The following is a 20,284-nucleotide window of genomic DNA, read 5'->3' as shown; positions in this document are numbered from 1 at the left end:
ATGTCTGTACAGCACAGACGCATTCATTACACTTTAACATTATATGTGCTGTAGTCGTAGTTGAACTGGGACTGCATTCACGTTGGCCGGATGCTGTAACCACTATACGTTTGGTGTTCTGACTCATTTATATGCATACCCATAGTACATAGCTACATTAACATATGCCTCACCGCTTCACTTACGACACAGGCATCCATTCTCCTGCTGGGAAAAATGCGGTACTACATATTACACATTCCCTATTCCCTACTGCTCTGGACCCAAGCTGCATATTTCATCACTGCAGGGATATTCAGAACCCCAAGGCTTATAATCCTGACACATACAAGTCTTTAATTGTCAGGGTGTTCATGTGGTGATCTGGGTTTAGGCTTGTCTGCCTGGTGAACGGAACTAACCTGACCATGTTCAAATGTCAGACAAAGCACATGGACAGAGTTTGTCCATTTTAAACATTTTATCTGTGTTCACAGACACAGGTGTTTGGGCACCTGTCAGCAGCTTATAATGTTGGCAATACATAATATGGGTGGGGGTAGTTACAATACATAATCCACGGTGTTGGTGTTCCCATTCACATTATTTTACCTGTGTTTACAGACACAGGTGTTTGGGCACCTGTCAGCAGCTTATAATGTTGGCAATACAGAATATGGGTGGGGGTGGTTACAATACATTATCCACGGTGAGTGGTGTTCACATTCACATTTGACTATTTCCTGTATTCATTCATACGAGGATTATTATTTTGGACATGAATTAGCTATGAATTAACTACAGGTATGCAGTAGTACAGTAAACATATGTGAAGGTTTGTTACAGTAAGAATGTACGGCCCTCTGTAATACTCGGGGACTACCCCACATCCTTCATAACATTTCATGCTAATGTACATACTATTATTCTGTGAACTTTTGAAGTTTGTGAGAGCAGTACTTACATCTATCCCTATTTGTCCACCCATCATTTTAGGCTTTGTCCAGATTTTGTTGCTGTAATAGGTTGAGTGGTGGTGTCGGTATGTGATTGGGTTGAATATATACTGTCGATAATTCAGTGGGGAGTAGGGTTACCACCTCTTCCTCTTTGCGAGGGGAAGTCCCACTTTGGACAGTTGTGTCCTGCGATGACACCTAAGACATGGCAAGTGTCCTGTGATTTTAAGACACAGGTATATTTCTTATTTTCTTTAATAGTTGCTTGATACAGGTATTTTGTATCTGAAACACATAACTATTATTTGGGTTAGCATAAGCTATTCACATGCTATGACATAAGCTATTATCTTGGCAAACAAGTGTAATTCTGTCCTTTGCACTGGCCGGGGGTATGTTTTATCCTGCAAATTCTCACATTTCTACAAGGGATGTCCCACCTTGGGCATCTGAACAGGTGGCAACCCTAGTGGGGAGACCTGCATGGTGGACAGCTGTTCCATCCTGCGTAGTATGTTTTGCATGTCTTTGTAGATACTGAACAGTACCGTGACTACACATACATGTTTTGTCCAGATGTGTGCAGTACTGGACACCGTGCCGTGTAAACAACTCTGGGGTTTCAACAGGTAACTTATCCCACGCGGGATGTACACACATTTTGCCGAAACATGAACGCGCGGGCATTTGGATTTACGTAACTGTGATGGGATGTTTACAAACGTGGGATACATATTTGCAATCCTGACACTGCCGAGGACGATACTTCCTACTACATATGGGGAATACTCGCTATGTGTAGCTGTATGGCTGCGCAAGGCTGGTAGCTGGATTTGGTGGACATTCAGACATGGGTGCGGGTTATGTGCTATACAGGGGTTGTTGCATAATGCATTTGCATGCATGGGTTCTGCTTTTGGATATCCCGGTTCCGCATATAGCATCCTATGTGTATGTGCCGGTTACGTTCCTGTTCATGTTTATAGCACATTTTAATATACATATGTTTGTGTGTGTTTGGTATACAATTTGGACTGTCAGGTTTCTTTACGGTTGTTATATAGCCACAACTGCCCAGCTGTGTACTATCACTACCACTGTGGGACTGCTGGTGACCATGCCCATGGGGCTAGACGTGTGTATTGGCGGTGCGCTGACATGATGCGCTTCACTTCCACTGGGTATAACTGCTGACAGTGCAGTACATTACGGACACACGATTTTAAATATCATTTGTTCCATGGATGGAAACTCATATTGTGTTGCGTGCATTTCTGTTTGGTTCTCCATTTTGTGTGGCCGGGAACTGTCTTGCATGCTTTGCATATGTTTCATTATCCACGGACACTGATAGGTGTGATTACTATTGCAGGCAGGCTATAATATTCAGCAGTTTAGGTTGCTCATCGCCAGCCGACATTGACACGCCTCCGGGCGCAGATTAGTAATGCCCCATGCACTCGCGCACGTGTCCTATGCACGTGGATGTGGTGGCAGCGCACCTTCATTAATATGCATATGGCACTACTACACCATTTATATGCTGCACGGCCAGCGCAGGCCTTACACCGGCCTTGCGCCGAGCTTCATGAATCCGGGGGACGATGTTTGAAAGGAAGGGACATAACAAAGAGATGAGACAATAATTAGCTGAAGGAATGAAAGGGGGATGGTGGCTAGACATATGGAGGGAACGGTATAGAATTAAAAGGGAATACACCTTCAGGAAAAACATTTTGGTACACATAAGTAGGCTAGACAGACGTTAGGGAGGAAAAACTTAGTGAAACTAAAGGAAGAAATCCAAATGCAGGTCACACATATATCAAATCATGCAGTTATGTGACTTAAGGTAATTGTGCAGGAAGGGAAAACAAAGGGCAGGGATGGAGTTCGGCAAGATATAAACAGAAGCGAATAGAGGAGAAGGAAATGCTGTAAAGAGTATTAAAGGAGTTAATACAGGACAGTATGAAAGACAGGGACAGACTGGATGAACATTAGTGGGACTGGATCAAAAGAAAGACTTAGATGTGGTACAGAGGAAAGGTGGGAAAATAAAAATAAAAGAGAAAAGCAGATAATAGAAAAAGCAATAAGAATAGAATCAGAGAGCAAAATTAGTATGGAGTATGATATTCAACAATGGTTCTGGGGGTCTCTAGGGAAAGAGCTAGGTAACAAATCAAAGAAAAAGCAGACAGAGAGAGAGATACAGAGGAGAAATGTAGAAGATGGAAAATATTTAGAGGTGTATGAGCAACTCATAGGTTCATAAGTTCATAGGTTAATAGGTAGATACTAGGCTATCAGCCCAAGGGCCTATGTAAGCCTAGCCAACAAGGTTCCCTGGCTTATGCCACCCAAGAAAGGTTCCTGTGCCACTGTCAAGCAGAGACACAGAAGTTATCCCCGGGGTGTATTTCCTATTTCCCATCCACTCATCAAGATTTTTCTTGAAGAGTGCTAATGAAGAACTTTGCTTGACATAGATGGGTAGCCTGTTTCAGAGTATGGGAAGTATCTGGGACAGGAATCTATCCCTCCAGCATGTCCTGTTTATTGTGGTGACAAGGTTTAGGTTCCTGGAGTGTGTAGCTTGGAGGGATTTCTTTAGGTGTAGCATGTCCAACAGCTCTGGGTTTGACATAGCTTTATATGTTAGGCAGAGATCACCTCGGAGTAGACGATATGCTATGGAGTAAAGCTGGAGTTTTTTGAGGTGGTCAATGTAGGGCATTTGTTTGAGGCCAGCAATCCTCTTTGTGAGGTTCTTCTGTGGCCTTTCCAGCTGCTGCAGATGTCTTGTGAGGTACATTCCAAATGGGGCGTTGTACTCTATAATGGGTCTAATGAGTGTTGAGTAGAGGGGAACAATAACCTCTTTTTTCCTGGATGAGAACCCTTTTATGATGAGGTGTGCCATGTAGAAGGACTTCCTGACTACTGTGGTGATGTGACTATCAAAGGAGAGACTACTGTCCACCTGGGTCCCAAGGTCTCTTATCACACATTCGGTGTTAAGTAGATTGCTGCCTATGTGGTAGTTCATGGGTACAGAGTTTTTACCAAAGGGGATGACACTGCACTTTTTAGAATTGAGCTTGAGGCCATGGCTCTGACACCAGACATCTGTCTCAGTGAGGCCCTTCTGCAGGATGTCCACATCATTTGGGGACTTTACTATGCCTCCTAGTTTGCAGTCATCTGCAAACTTCATTAGCCAGAGGCTTTCTGTGTTAGCCTGTGCTTCAGAGAAGTAGATACCAAACAGGAGAGCTCCCAGGATGGAACCCCATGGTACTCCACTTGTCACTGCTTTGAGGTCAGATTTGGAGTCTGCAACTTTTATAGTGTGGGTTCTGTCAGTGAGCCAGTTGGCAACCCATCTTGCGACGTAGGGATTTATACCTAGTTTAGTGACTTTAGCTATAATTCCAGAATGGGGGATGGTGTCGAAAGCCTTGGTGAGGTCAAGATAGGCTGTGTGAACCACCTTACTCTCATCTATGGCTTTGGTGACTGCCTCAAAGAAGTCGATCAGGTTCAGGAGGCATGATCTACCTTTCACAAATCCGAACTGGGTGGGATTCAGAGTTTGGAGGTTACCAATGTCTTTGTTTATGAGTTCCATGATGATACATTCCATGGCCTTGCAGACCAGGCTCGTCAGGCTAATAGGTCGATAGTTCCCGGGATCAGTGGTGGCTCCCCCTTTGTGGAGTGGGATAACTGTTGCTGTGCACCATTCAGTGGGCACAAAGTCTGATGCGAGGCTATTATTGAACATGGTGCTTAAGTGGAGAGCCAGTTTGTTCTGAAGTTCGTGTAAAACGCAGCCTGGGATGTTGTCCATTCGCATGGATGCTGTGTTTTTGACTTTAGAGAGTGCAGCTTTTACCTACGTAATTGTGATTACAGGGACTCTGCATTCTTCCTATATAGATATGGGCCCTTTAGTGGGTGAGGGGTGAGTAAAGTTAGCACTGAACCTATCTGCCAGGATGTTGGCAATATCAGTTGATTCTGTAATTTTCGTGCCTTTGTGCTGTAACTCAGAGCAGATCTGGGTTTTTCCATCGAGATTCTTGACATAGCTATAGAATGCTTTGTGGTTGCCCTTAGAATTAGTAGCGATTTTGTTTTCGTAACTAGCTTTGGAGGATTTTATAAGGGATCAAAGCTTCTTACTGAGGCTGACCAGGGAGCTCCTCTACTCATGGGATTTTAATCTGTTTTGCAACAGTTTCTTCCTTCTGTTGTACAGTTTGTTTATGGCAGGGGACCACCAGATTGGCTTCCTTTTTTTGGAGGATAGCATCTTGGTTCTGTTTGGGATAGCACGATCCATGCACTCATGTAAGTGCTTATAGAGTGCATTTGTGTAGGATTCAGCAGTTGTAACTGTATTGTCCATCTGCATGGGTGTCATGAAGTTCACCACTTCTGTCTTAAGAAGCATGAAGTTGGCTTTGGAGAATTTCTTTACCATAGTTTCCTTAATGGGGGGTGGGGGCGGGATGAGGATATCAGGGGTGATTAGCTTATGGTCGGATTGGACCAACGAGGAGTTGACTTCAGGTGTGGAACACCGGTCACTCATGTTGGTAATGACTAGGTCTAGAATATTGTTGCCCCTGGTGGGAGTGTGGATAAGTTGATCCAGGGCATTGGAGTTTATGAATTCCAGAAAGCGTTGAGCTAAGGAGTTGGTACACAAGTATTTCCCAGTTAATGGTGGGGTAGTTGAAGTCGCTCATTATTAGGGTGTTTGGTTGAACCCTAATATTTTCCAGTACATCAAGAAAAGAGGAGTGGGAATCCTGGGGCATGGTGGGAGATCTGTAGCAAACTACAATTTGGATTGCAGTTTTGCCCAGAGTTAGTTGCACTTGGATAACCTTGGATGCATTATGCTGAGCAACTAGCCTGGAGGCGTGGATATCCTTAATGAATATGGACACACCTCCGCCTTTGGTGTTTCGTTCCAGGTTACATGGCCGAAAAGTGTGGTATGAGTTATAGCCTGGTAGTGCAGGAGTGGTCTCTGGAGCCTTGAACCAGGTCTCAGTCACTGTACAGATATCGATGTTCTCCATTTTAAGGAGTGCCTCGAGTGAGTGCATTTTGAGATTTAGACTTCTAACATTGAGTAGCATTATCCTTAGTTTTTGCTTGCCTGTTCCTGTTACGGTGGTGAATTTGTTATTTGAACCTTGTCTAAAACAGGCACTATAAAGGCAGCAAGAGCTTTAGCCAGTATCCAGAATCCCAGGGGCAACAGGTGCAGGCCATCTGTGGCAAAGCATCATGGTCTGTCGACCATGTCATCCCAAGCAGACAGATACTGGATCCCCTTAGAATGACACCAGAAGCTTAGCCAATTGTTGAAGTCAATCATTTTGCCCTTGTACTGCGGTATCATTCGGGGCGATGACAGAATGTTACTCAGGGCTAGGGTCATACCTGCCCTGGGCTACAAGATTGGAGAGCTCTTCCATGTCTCTTTTCATGTAGTCCAGGGTGTATGTCTCAGGTCATTTACACCAACATGGACAATGACAGAGTCATATTTGTACTTGTTGTGGAGTGACTTGACTGCGTGGGTTATGTGGCAGATCCTGGCACCCGACAGGCAGCTGACAGTAACCTTCTCCTTGTTTAGCCTGGTGAGTGGGACATCAGTGTGCCTGACTATAGAGTCACCTATGACTAGTGTGTTGGGTACGTTGTTTTGCCTTATTGGCTGTGGTTGAGTGGCACATTGAGTCTGTGGGCTATGTGTCATTTGTGTTGTTTTGGATGATGGAGGTTGCTTGTGTTTCTGCTTTGGAGGTCTCTGTTGCTTAGACAGATTATTGTTGAGAGCCTCCGCGAATGTTTTTGTGTTACTATGTGTGGATTTTGGTGGTGTAGATTTAGTGAGACTATGTGATGAGTGTGGTGTGGTGCAAATGTTTACCTTCTCCTCATGACTGTCAAGTTCAGTCTTGGTTGGAGAGAGCTTTACCTCCAGTTTGGCAAGATAAGTGCATCTCTCACAGGTTGTAGTATTGGGTGGTAGGAGGAGAGGGTTGTCTGTGTACATAAGGCAATTTCTACATTGCCTCAAGATGTCCAGACTCATCAGATAGATAGGAGAGAACACCGGGAGCCGACCCTTGGACATGCCTGAATAAAAAACTATTTTCCTGTAAATAAGTGAGAAAAGTAAGTACAAGAACTGCTTTCCTCTAGGTAATGAGGAAGATTGAGTGCTATAGTAATTAGTAGCTTATTTAGTGCTTACAAGTTCTGAACAAGTGCTGAGCATGAATAAGCAAATTTAAGTGCTAAAACTAAGAATCTGTATCTGCACTAGACGAGTTACAGGACAGAAACAAGTGCAAATTCTGGCTTTCAAATAAGAAAGTTGAGAGAGATGGAAGAGATTGCCCACACGGCCATTAACTACAATTTCTGGGCCAGAACCACTCATGTGGTAGACAGGCTACCTAGTGCTTGCCACTCCCACTGATAAGCTAGAAGGCTACCCTCCAACACAAAAAGGCTTGGGGCGGCTCAGAAGCTTCCATACAGTCCTGGATACAGCAAATCTGTATCTGGAACACTAGTTACAGGAAAGGTAGGAAACAGGATTACAGTATTTTTTTTTTACAGAAAAGTAGCAAAAACAACAGTAAAAACAATTCACATGCAGTGCACTCAGTGAAATATTCAAGGAATACCACAGGGAGATTTACAAACAACAGGAGGGGACATAAGTCTCAAAGCAGAACTGGGGAAAGAATGTAGATGGATATATGCAGGAGTAGGAACAATGATGCAAGCTAATTGAAAATGTGATATGGAATGAGATAAGGAAAGCAATATACAACATGAAGGAGAAGAAAGCTGGAGGGCCAGAAGGTTTTCCACTAGAGTTCTACAAATGGGGAGGGGGAAGCAACGCCGAAGGTCCTAGAGGATGCTATGCAATAGAGTACAGGTCTTGGATAAAATATCTAACAGTATGAGGACGGCCAGTATAACCATGATACCTATTGGGGGAGGAAATGGAAGGGAATGGAAAATCCTAGGCCTATCTCTTTGATTAAAGTAGATATCTTGTTTGTGGCAAAGAAATTTGCAGGAAGATGGGATGATGTATTGCCAAAAATAAGACAAACATGGCAAAATGACTTTGTGAAGGGAAGGGAGGCAGAAAAAATGACAGGACCTGTTGTAATTTATGCATGGAAAGGAAAAGAAGAAGGACAGGAAAGGTGTCTGTGTGTCATTCACTGCATCAAACCTTTGATATGGTGATATAGGAATTTCTATGGAAGACACTACAGATAAGTCAGGTAGTGGAACTTTTCATATATTAGGTATATGCCATATATCAAGCCCCATAAACTGAAACACTCCTAAATGAAGGACTATGCCAGGAGTCAAGGATTGAGAGGGGGACCAGACAGGGGGTGCCACTATCCCCAGGCCTATCCAAACGTATAACCAAGGAGCTGGCAGTACAAGTCAGACATAATTTAGCAATACTTGAAGAAAAGGAGGGTATGTCATATCAGCTTGTGTTATATGCAGCCAACTGCAAGTTAATGTCAGAGGATTTGGTCACAGCAATGGGAACTACAACCAAGGCATCTGAGTTTATGGAAGTGATGGGATCCAGGTGTAACAAAAATGAAGTGGCAGTTTAGGAAAACAGAAGGAGAAAGGTGTAACAGGTGAGAGAAAAAAGACAGTTCAGCAAGTACCTAGGGATCTATTATGAGTAGACTGTCAGTGAGACAAGAGGGAATATTCTAGAGGAAGATGAGAAAAGGCAAGAGCTACTCTTTAGAGAGGTGGGTGTATGTGAAGATTCATGTATTTCTTGGAAAAATGAATGTGGCAAGGATACATTTTACTACCCATATTCCTCCCCTAATCTGCAATAAATAGTCCTTAGAGAGAAAAAGCTACAACAAATGTAAATGGCATAGAGGAATGAATCAGTAAAAGAAATGGAGAAACAGACTGAGCAAGGTAAAAATGAGAATGAATAGGAAAATGTGGAGCTTTGGGTTCACACTTATCTCAATATATGTGCTAACATGTAACATCATTCACTGGATAGAACCAGATGGGAAATTGATATACAAAAGAGAGAAGACACTGAGAAGCTTACTAAAGGACATGAATGAAGTAGCAAAAAAACAACTGAGTAGCATGTGTTGCTTTGGTCTAAAATGCTGTGGGTACTGATGAGATGCTAAACTTAGGCTCCATCTGCTCGAGTTGACAGTAGCTCAGGTAAATGTGAAAGATCCCATGGCATCTATTGAATAATAGGGGAATTTCTCTTCTTAGGTCTCTTCTGAAAAGAGGCCAATGTTATGGTGACCCAGCCAACAAATGAATGAAAAAATAAGTAAATAAAAATAAACTTCAATGGGGAACAGAAGGGTAGAAGGTGAAGATGGGGAAGAAAAATGAATTTTTGAGGAGCAGCGGAAATAGCTGAAGAGGAATATTTGGTATGCAGATATGGATGATGCTGGAGGAGTTAATGCAGAATACCTGTCAGAACTAATTGCTATTCAGGGAGCCCTACAAAAAGGTAACAGGACAACATGATATAAGAACAAGGAGGACAAAAGGAAAGAGGATGCTACCCTAGAGGAATTGGAAGAGGTTATGAAGACAAAAGTCAAAATGGATCTATGAAGTGTTAAGAACAAGGTCAAAGGAAAGAGAATGAGAAAGGGGAAAACAGATGGAAAGAATGCATAAGATACTATTAAGGAAGAAAGGCACAGGCAGGAAGTATAAAGAGCAGGAAATCATAGAAGGTATCTAATATGGCATTGATAAAGGATCATGGAAAGGAGACTAGATGCTGAAGGTGTGAGAAGGAGGAGGAGGCAAGAATGAAGCAGACACTCTGGTACTGTGGGTGGTAGCAGGCACAGAGGATTTGGGGTTACACATTTGAAATGAAGCAGAGCATACTTGGGAATTATGTATAAGTGGCATAAAGAAAGAGTAAAGGCTGTGGAAAGAAGTCACACTGCTGAGTACGAGAAAATAGCAGGGAACAAATGAATTCCACAAGCGGTTGTTGAACATGGGAGATGATGGCAGAAACTGGCTGGAATGAGGAACAGGGGATAAAAATGAAAAACAAAAAGTAATAAAAATCTGCATTAGAGTATTACAAGAGTAGAACTTATACCAGGAGGAAGCAGTGGAGAAACCAAAGGGGGAGTAGGTAAGGGTAGAGGTAACCAAAAACAGAAGCACCAAACAAAATAATCCCCAGGGATATCCAGCACAATGAAGGTTATCCTGTTTCCAATAAATGCAGGCAAATCACACGAAGAAGTAACAATCCTTTTATTACGATAAAATAACGAATCACATCCAAAAGCAAAGGTCGAGAGACTTCATCAGAATAACTTTTTACCCCTCGACCGTTCCTTTTATAATCACCATTTTCATTAATTGAACAATAATTAAACAGTGATTACACAATAATTAAGACCATTTTCATTAAAGCCATAGTACCAAAATAAGTACTAAGCCTGGTACTTATAATAACAGTTCATTTTAACACCATATAAGTAAACAATGAACATTCCTAAAACCTGGTTTTTATGAAATAGATAAACAGATAAAAAGTCATAAAGTGCTGCTTAAAAGAAGCTTACAGTTTTTTTAAGAACTTATAATCCATGTCATTAATAAATTGTTAATAAATTTGTATGTTGGTATAATACTTTCAAGGACCTATACTAACATTCCAGGGACCCATGTTTAAAATAAAATAAAATAAATAAATTAATAAGTAGACAATGCTGAAATTCACATAACCCTATACTGAAAGATGCATTTTTAAAAAACGGAGGTCTGTGTGTCACTTCACATAGCTAAAGTGTAAAACTTATATTGATAATTGAAGCTCCTCACCCCATGGGTAGATATGAACTGAAAATGAAAAATGAAACTGAAAATAAGTGTGTGGTTCTTTGTCACATATATTGAAAAGGTGCAAAATATTTAAAAGGTTTAAAATATTTAAAATGAACCTTTGTTGTATATAAATAACCCATATTATATATATATATATATATAAATAAATAAATAAATAAATAAACATATACACATATATATGAATACATATATTAATGAATTAATGAATTAATATATAAATAAGTAAATCTATATGAATAAATAAATATTAAATGTTTAATAATTAAACGTATGTGCAAATGTGCATTTAAATATACAAGTATTAATTATCAAATATTGAATATTGGGTGTTAAATATTAAATATTAAATACTGAATTATTGCATTTACTTCAATATTTTGTAATTTTGGGATCTGTGGCCAATATTTTAAGTGCTGGGACAATAGAGATATGGTCATTTAAACCTTTATCACAGCATGCATCTAATTTTAACTGCCAAATCATTTCTCTGTATTCTACTTTGGTCTCCCAGTCACCTCCTCGCTCTGGGTGTCCCACCACCTCAAGTACCCAAAATTTAAAGTCAGCTTTTTCACATTTCATTGCGTGCCTGTATAATGCGTTATTTTCATTATGTCTATTTATGTCTCTGATATGTTCATAGATTCTGTTTTTTAACTTTCTTTCTGTTTTTCCAACATAATAGCTTTCACACTCTTTACAAAACACTAAGTAGACCACCCCTTTCGTATAACAGCTACTATAATTTTTAGCTGTTAGTTTGAAGGGAATACTGGATATCCTAAACTCTTTGTTCTCATAAATATAGGAACATTGTGCGCACCTGCCACACTTATATGTTCCATGTTTCCTACTAATCCCTTCCACCCGAATACCCTTTCTTTCTATAATATTTTTAATATTGAAGTTTCTTCTAAAACTAAATCTCAATTGGGTCTTAAAAACTTCGGTTCTAGTTGCAACACTTTTAAACATATCCCATATTTCATCTATATTCCTCTTGAACCAGCTCGTACCATAGAAATAGGGTGTGGTTAAATAGGGTGTAAAATTTATTTCATCATCACTCTTCATATTACTGTTGTCAACTGGGTTATCAACTACCTCTATTTCCTGTTTTAAAAGTGGTGTATATTTTTTCGTACTTCTCCCTAAGACAACATATTCTTTTACTGAAGTGATAAGTTCAAATAAACCCTCTAAAAAATCATTCATAAATTCAACGTTGTCAGAAATCATTCTGGCCATCCTGATCATCTGTAAATAGGCATTTGAAAAGTGTTCCTTCCTATATATATTGGACTTGTAACATTTGTTTGTCCTATCCTTAGTAAGTTTTATATCCAAAAAATGTGTTTCGTCAGTGTCAATCTGATGTGTAAATTTCAAAAATGACGTAGTGTTGTTAATATATCTTATAAATACTTCTATCTCTTCCCTTGTTCCTTTCCATAGGATAAAAATATCGTCCAAAAACCTATAATATTCCACTATATGTTGGTTATATTCAGTATTAAAAACAAATTCCCTTTCCCAATATAACATAATGGTATTCGCAAATATAGGGGCACAGGCTGACCCCATGGCCACTCCTCCTTTCTGGTGATAATAATCACCCTCGAAGTATATAAAATTGTATTTTAAAACAAGTTCCATACTTAATAAAACATTTCTAAAATCTGTTGGTGTGAGCCAATCCATCTCCAATAACACCTTCTCAAACCACTCCATCCCAATTTCCTGAGGGATAACTGTAAATAATTCCTTTACGTCAATAGTGATAAAGAACACACTTTCTAAGAAAACACATTTCCCTATTTTGCTTAAAAAATCCCAGGAGTCTTTTAAAATGTGCTTCCACTTAGAGTATATTGGTTTGGTCATAGCATCCACATATATGGCCATGGGCTGAGTTTTTGATCCTTGGGAAGCAACTATTGGTCTTAAAGGGGGGTCAAGTGTAGATTTGTGTACCTTGGGTATTCCAAAAATACCAGGAATAACAGGCTTTTGAACTCTAAAATAATTATATAGTGGTAAATCTATTAATCCCGTTAACAAGTTGTCCTCAATAATAAGGTCAATTTTCTTGTAAAGTACATTAATCTCATTTTTAGTAATAAGACTATAATTCTCGTCCTTATCCAATATCTCCTTCATTTTTCTAATGTAGTCCCAAGTCTCCATCAAAACCACTCCCCCTCCCTTATCCGGTTTCATCACCCTTAGTTCCTTGTTACTGCTCAGGTCCTGTAATAATTTTTCTTCTGCCCTATTCAAGTTACTCTTAACTCTTGTATTGACCTTGTATTCCCTCCTAATCCTGTCCATAACACATCGTTCAAAGTTCAAAATTTCGTACTGCAAGGGTGGATTCCAGGTACTATGCCTAGTAAACTTACTTTTATTATAGTTGTTGTTATTATTTGCAGATTCGTAATTTATATGCATAAGGTTTAATTTCCTTGTGAATAGTTTAACATCCAGCATAAGCTTCTCCACACTAGGCTGTTTGGCCGGAACAAAAGAGAACCCCTTGGTAAATAATTCAAAATGACATGAATTAATCTCTATATCAGTATAGTTGAAAATGTTAAATTTGTTATATGTATGTACAATCTGTTTCCCACCCTCAGTATGATCTAAGGAATTAATTTCACATTGCACCATGTCATAGTCTGTGTTAATTAAAAAAAACGGTTCTCCACCCTTTTTCCTTTCAACAAAGTTGTCCCTAATAGTGGCTTGGGCATAGGATTGTTGATTCCTATTTCTCAGTCTCTCGGATCTTCTCACCTCATCAACTGTCTCAGGGGGACTCATTCTACCTGTACCTCCATTTCTATCTAAAATGGGAAATTCTTCATCCAAATAACTATTTCCCCTATCCTCATTGTTCATTGTTTACTTATATGGTGTTAAAATGAACTGTTATTATAAGTACCAGGCTTAGTACTTATTTTGGTACTATGGCTTTAATGAAAATGGTCTTAATTATTATGTAATCACTGTTTAATTATTGTTCAATTAATGAAAATGGTGATTATAATAAAAGGATTGTTACTTCTTCGTGTGATTTGCCTGCATTTATTGGAAACAGGATAACCTTCATTGTGCCGGATACCCCTAAGGGTAGAGGTAGACAAAGGGATAGCTATAAGGATATGGAAAGGGTAGGAAGCAACTAATTACAGATAAAATAACTTGCACTATGCATGAGGACTGCACATAAATGGAATACATTCTACTGAGTTTTAAACAAATAAAAAATGAATAGCAGTAAAAATACACCTCAGTCAACCATAAAATAACTTGCACTATGCATGAGGACTGCACTTGAATGGAATACATTGCACTGAGTTTTAAACAAATAGACATCAATAGCAGTAAAACAATACACTTCAGCAAACCATTACAGCAGCTCATTTACTAAACCTGCATCCAAAAAAATGTGAAAATTACCTTATCATTCTCCCAATTGCACCAAAACAGCATCCAGCGAGTCCTACCATCCAACTATATGTAATTCTCAGCCAATACAGAGCCACACTTCTTCAAAAACTAACACAGTGAAACGATTAGAAAATCAACAGTCATGCTACAAAGCCTTTAGAGCAGCAATTTTTCTGTTCCCCTTATCAAAGACAATGGCAACCAGTCTCCATGAAAACTGTATATTGTAGAACCAGAGTGTCACCTTAAGAATAAGTCTTAATCCGGCTGACACCTGGCCATATCTTTTCATTCTCAGTTATATTGTAAATTTCTGTGTAACTATACCTTAGAGTAAATCTCAAACCTCTAATTCAAACACCTCTTGAATTATACAGTCACTGCTTTCCAAATCCTTCTTATATATTCCTCTAAATCATTATACTACACATTAGGTCATGGAGCCCTAATTTAATCTCCTGATTAATATAATGACAGCATCACGAATCCTCTTTACATGTTTCCTTAAGGTAGTATATGCTAAATTGGGCATCTTGTATTGGATAACAGTAGTACACTAGAATTTCACTGAGCCTTCCAAGTGGTACACTGGCAGATGTATTAGTCTCCCTGACTAGCTCCATTATTCACCCTACAATTTAAGACTAATTATTATAGTCAGCTGTCAATTCCATTTAACATCATGATCATGAAAATGTGATCTGGAAGCTCAATTCATATGAAATAAGTATAAACAAACTGTAATATAAACATTGCACTTGGGAATTAAAACCTGTGTTTCAGTTTGCATTAAACATGGAAAGAATCGAATCAATAGACAGCTTATAAAAACACAGGATAGCACTTAATGAATATTTTGACTGTATTATATTTCAACTCCAAGTCACATGCTAAAGTAGTGAAAGACAAATATGAAAAATAGATAAAATGACTGAAACCATGTTAAAAGGAGATGTACATGTTTTGTTAGTAGTATTAAGTCATCTTAATGGGGCATGCATAACATTATAAGTTAAAAATGATGTGTCAGTGCCTTAATTGTCAGGGTATTCTCAAAATGCACAGACCAATACACACCATACTCAGCCAAAGGATCTCTGCCTTTTGGCTCTTGCATGTGCATGGGGTTTCCATAGATATGGTCATCTTAAGGCTTTGGTTTGTTCCCTTTTAGTGTCCTACATGCTATGCATTTCATGCCAACCCACTACTGATATCACACTTTGTTTTATTTTATTTATTATTTTATTTTTTATTTATTTTACATTTGTTGACCGGGCTAGTCTAGTTGGATACATGTCCATTTTCAGTAGAAGCCCGGGGAGATAAGCTCCAACAGTCATTACAAGTTTAAATAGAGAAAAGGTAATACAAGATTAAAATTTATAAACAGAGCTAGTTAATACACAAATACACAAATATGATAGGAGCAAAAACGAAAAGTATAATCATACAATGTTTTAAAATTAAAATAAAAATACAAAAAAAGTTTTTTTTTTTTTTTTTTTTGTTATTTTGGATTACAAAAGTCATTCAGTGTATATGTGATAGCATATATCTGCATAGATGTTATGTAGAGGGAGAGCTATCAGGATACAAGGAGAAGAGAAAGAACGAATCATGTAAGAAGAAAGGAGAGAGAGGAAGAAGGAAAGTTAATCTGAGTTGGTGCAGGAACAAAGCCAGTGTTTATTAAGATGCATTTTCAGTTGCTTTTTAAAAAGTGGTAGAGAGGATAAAGATGAGATATCAGAGGGGAGTTTATTCCACATTTTTCCAACAGAGTTTGAAAAGAGGGAGTCACCTGCAGAGTTTTTGGGTTTGGGAATATTAATCAGTAGTTTGTTAGAAGAACGTAGATGTTTCAGGTTAATGTATGGTGAAATGAGGTTAGAAAGTATTGGTATTTTAGTTGGGCAGTATAGAATCTTGTGAGCTATTAAGAGCTGTTGAAGTACAAGCTGGTTAGGAAGTTCAAGCCAACCTAGTTGTCTTAGGTTCAGGCAGTGGTGAGTTCTAAATGGGGATCCTGCAGCAAATCGAGCAATATTATAGTAAGATGTAGCTAGTTTCTTAAGGTTGTTTTTGGAGAGATGAGTGTAAATTGGGGAAGCATATAGAAGAGTAGAGATTAGGTGAGATCTGGCTAATGTGATCCTTGCTATGAGTGTAAGGAAGGGTTTGATTCTGTAAAGGGATCCTATTTTTTTATTAACTAATTTTAATGTATTGTTGATATGAGCATCAAAGCTGAGATAATTGTCAATAGCTATCCCTAATAATTTTGTAGTTGAATCTGGAAAAATAACAGTACTATCAGTGGAAGTGAGCGTGAAGTTTAGTGGGGTAGATTTACGGGTAGTTGAGAACAATAACAGTTTGGTTTTCTTAGGGTTGAGGAGTAGGCAACGTCTAAGAATCACTGTTCAACAGAGGTAAAAGCTTTTTGGGTAAGAGACTGGAGTTCAGTTTGAGAGGTAGCAGTACAGATTATAGTCGAATCATCTGCATATTGTATGCAGGTAGTGTTTGGGATAGCTGATTGGAGGTCGTTAATAAAGATAGAAAATAGAAGGGAGCCTAGGAAAGAGCCTTGAGGTACACCTAGAGAGATAGGAAGGAGATTAGATAGTGAGTTTTTCCAGAGTACTGCCTGCTGACGGTTTTCAAGGTAAGATGTAAACCAAGTTAAGGAAGGAGGATCAAGTGAGAGAGATTTTAGTATGTGCAGAAGAAGTTTGTGGTTAACCATGTTGAAAGCTTTAGATAAGTCAATGAAGACTGAAGATGATAGATTATTGTTGTTATGGTTGTAGTTGATGGAGTTGGTAAAGGAGAGTAATGCTGTGGTAGTACTGTGGGAGGGTCTGAATCCATGCTGACAGTTAGGAAGTAGGTTGTTATGGAGAAGGTGGTTAAGTAGTTGTTTATGGATACATTTTTCCATAAGTGTTATGGGGTGAAAGTTTGAGTAATCATTAGAGTTTCCCCCTTTGTGTAGAGGGATGATGTGAGATAGCTTCCAGATAGAAGGGAAGGGAAGATTCCTTCATTTATAGACCTGTTTATCAGAATAGAAATAGGATAAGCAATAGCTTTGGCTCCTATTTGCAAGAATTCTGCAGGAAGATTATCTGCAGAGGGGGTGGTAGGTTTTAATTTTTGGAGCAGTGATAAGATAAAGGAGGTAGATACAGGTTGTAAGTGAAGTGAAGGAGGTAGATTTAAAGTAGGTGAGAGTAGCTTTGAGGTGTCAGGAGATAGGTGACTAGCAAGAGTTTGGATAGTATTAGTGAAGAAAGAATTAAAGTCATTGGCTATCTGTGTGGGATTTTCTGGGTTAGAGTCCTGAGGGTTAGGTGTAATAGACTGGCCTGGGGATAAAAGATTATTAATACTGACCCAGAATTTTTTAGGTTCCTTTTTGGAGGTTTGTTGTAATTGAAGGTAATAGTTTTTTTTTGTCTGCTAGGATGGCTTTTTTTGTACTGTTTCTAAGCTCTCTGAAGTTCTGGCGGTCAGTTAGATTCTTAGTGGCACACCATTTAGCCCAAGATTCGTTTCTGAGAATGATTTTTTGCCTAGTATTATTGGTCAACCAGGGTGCTGCCTTTATAATACAGTATTTCAGTTTGTTGGTCTTGGCTCCCCCTGTTGCTCACCAACCTTGTGCACCAACTTTATAATACGATAGTCCAACGTTTTTAATTGCTGTTTTATAGCTGTTTATTATGCTGCAAATACATTACTATTCCATTATTTAACAGTTGCCTGTGAATTGTGCTTCACCTTACTTTTAACCTGTGTTCCTAGCTGTTACATCAGCAAATTTTATTTTTTCTTAGACATAAACATAACAGTTTTTACTGCATTTTATTGTACATTAATCATTATTTATGAAAAATACATTGCTTACCTAGCAGACTTGCCTGCACCCCTCACAAAGCACATTATTTATCATTGCCCCAGAATGAATTCATTTCATGCCATTGTTTGTTTTGATGCTGTGCTCTATTGGGTGCATTTCACAAGGTAAGGATCTGTTTCATTTAATACATCCTTCCTGCACTGTCCACAGTAACCTACCTTTCACTATCCACTCCTTCCAATTATTTGATTCTTTCTTTCTAGCTCTGCCATTCATCATATGTCCTTCCTTCCAGCTTTAGTGTACAACAAAAATAAAGAATGCTCCTGAACAGCACACTTCTTGCCTAGCTGCCATGACTGCATAGAACCTGTTCATCCTCACATCAATACACAAATCAAGTCAATGTAATCATGCTTTTCTGAATCTTCTGTCTGCCACAGACAATGGCTACCTTCAAGGTAAAAAGCAGTCTAAAAAGCAGGCCATAATACCATCTTGGATTTGATAAATCATAAACTTCTGGACCCTTCTTCAGCTCCTGTACAGTATTCTCCCACAAATTTCTCTTTCTTTGTCTTGCAAACTCACTCACTGGAGCTTGATGTAAACTATATGTCCAAATATCTTCAAAGTTATATTTCAGACTTACCCGGAGGTCTGTTTCAATGTCGCCAGTGAACCATGTCGCTCCTTAACTATATCATCGCTATTCAGATCACATGACTGTGACTGCTTGGCATAACTACTCAGTTCTTAAATCATGTACCGTATCTTCAGGGGTTACCTAGAATACCTCATTGAGAATCTCTATATCATCACAGTTTTTATCAGCAGTAGTACAGAGCCACAAATCTGCCATATGCTTGCCCATATGTCCTATTTTGTCAAGAAAAACAACTTTCTCCTCTAGCTTCTCTTGCTGCATTGTCACCATCTTAAAAATGACACCATTAAAAAACTCTGATATTTTTAGTTTGTTGTCTAAATAAATACTTTATTTCCCACTTCTAGCAAAAATTTAGTACATCAACACAATGCAAATGGGAAATGCAGTACATCCATTAGCCATCATGCATGTGCAACAATATTTGTTGTAATTTAGATCTGTGATGGGTAATTTGCATGGAAGTGCATGAAAGGACAAACACTTTGTAACATATGTATGTATGTATGTACATATGTATTTATTTATTTGTTCGTTTGTTAATCAGAATAGGGTAATGTCCTGCAAAGATATTTTTCATTCTCAACCCAGGAGCAAAGTCTGGTTAAGAGACTTTCTCAGATATGCACAGAAGGAAATTGGAGGTTGATGGAATAAAGCTCTGGACTGCAGGAGGCAGTTTGCTAGCAGTTCACAGCCTGTTAATGTAAGAATATTAATATGAGCTAGCACTTTGGCATGGAGGGGATAAAGCCCTGACTATGACTCAGGGGATCTGGGTTTGTTTAGCAGATTGGGCATCTGTGGTGGCAGGATGGATAGGTGTAATACCCTTGAGATAAGAGGGAGGGGCATTTGCATGATGCAAACATTTGACTTTTTACTCCTTGCTGAAGTGGGAAAGAAACTGGCAAACTCCACCTATTGTATGTCCCATCTGCAGTGTATTACTGAGTGCCCTCTTTGAGTGGGGATACTAGTAAGAAGAACACCTCTGCTGACAGTGTGGCATGGACTTGGGATATCTTGATGATCTTAGTGGCCGCAGCCCTTATCAGAGTTAGTCTAGAGGAAGCCAAGAGGGATAGGTAGACCAAGTGTTCAAGGAGAGACATCACGGTCTGCAGGAGACAAAAACAGGTAATAAGGTTAATGGAAAGACTATGACAACAGCATACCATGAGCATAACTTAACTTTATAATATGAATAAGCATGAATAACAGCAGGTGTTGAAAAAGCAGATGCATTTTAAAGCACCTATGCAATAAACAAAATTGCTATAGATTGCTATGCTATGTGGAAAATACAGTCAAGTACTGACAAATCAGAGCTCAGGTGATAACTATTAGGATTCAGGTGATACACTGGTATCTACAGACTCA

This window comes from Protopterus annectens, chromosome 8.part0 (genome assembly GCF_019279795.1).
Source record: "Protopterus annectens isolate FY-2018-M chromosome 8.part0, PAN1.0, whole genome shotgun sequence".
NCBI classification, from domain to species: domain Eukaryota; kingdom Metazoa; phylum Chordata; order Ceratodontiformes; family Protopteridae; genus Protopterus; species Protopterus annectens.
This window is presented reverse-complemented; position numbering follows the sequence as displayed.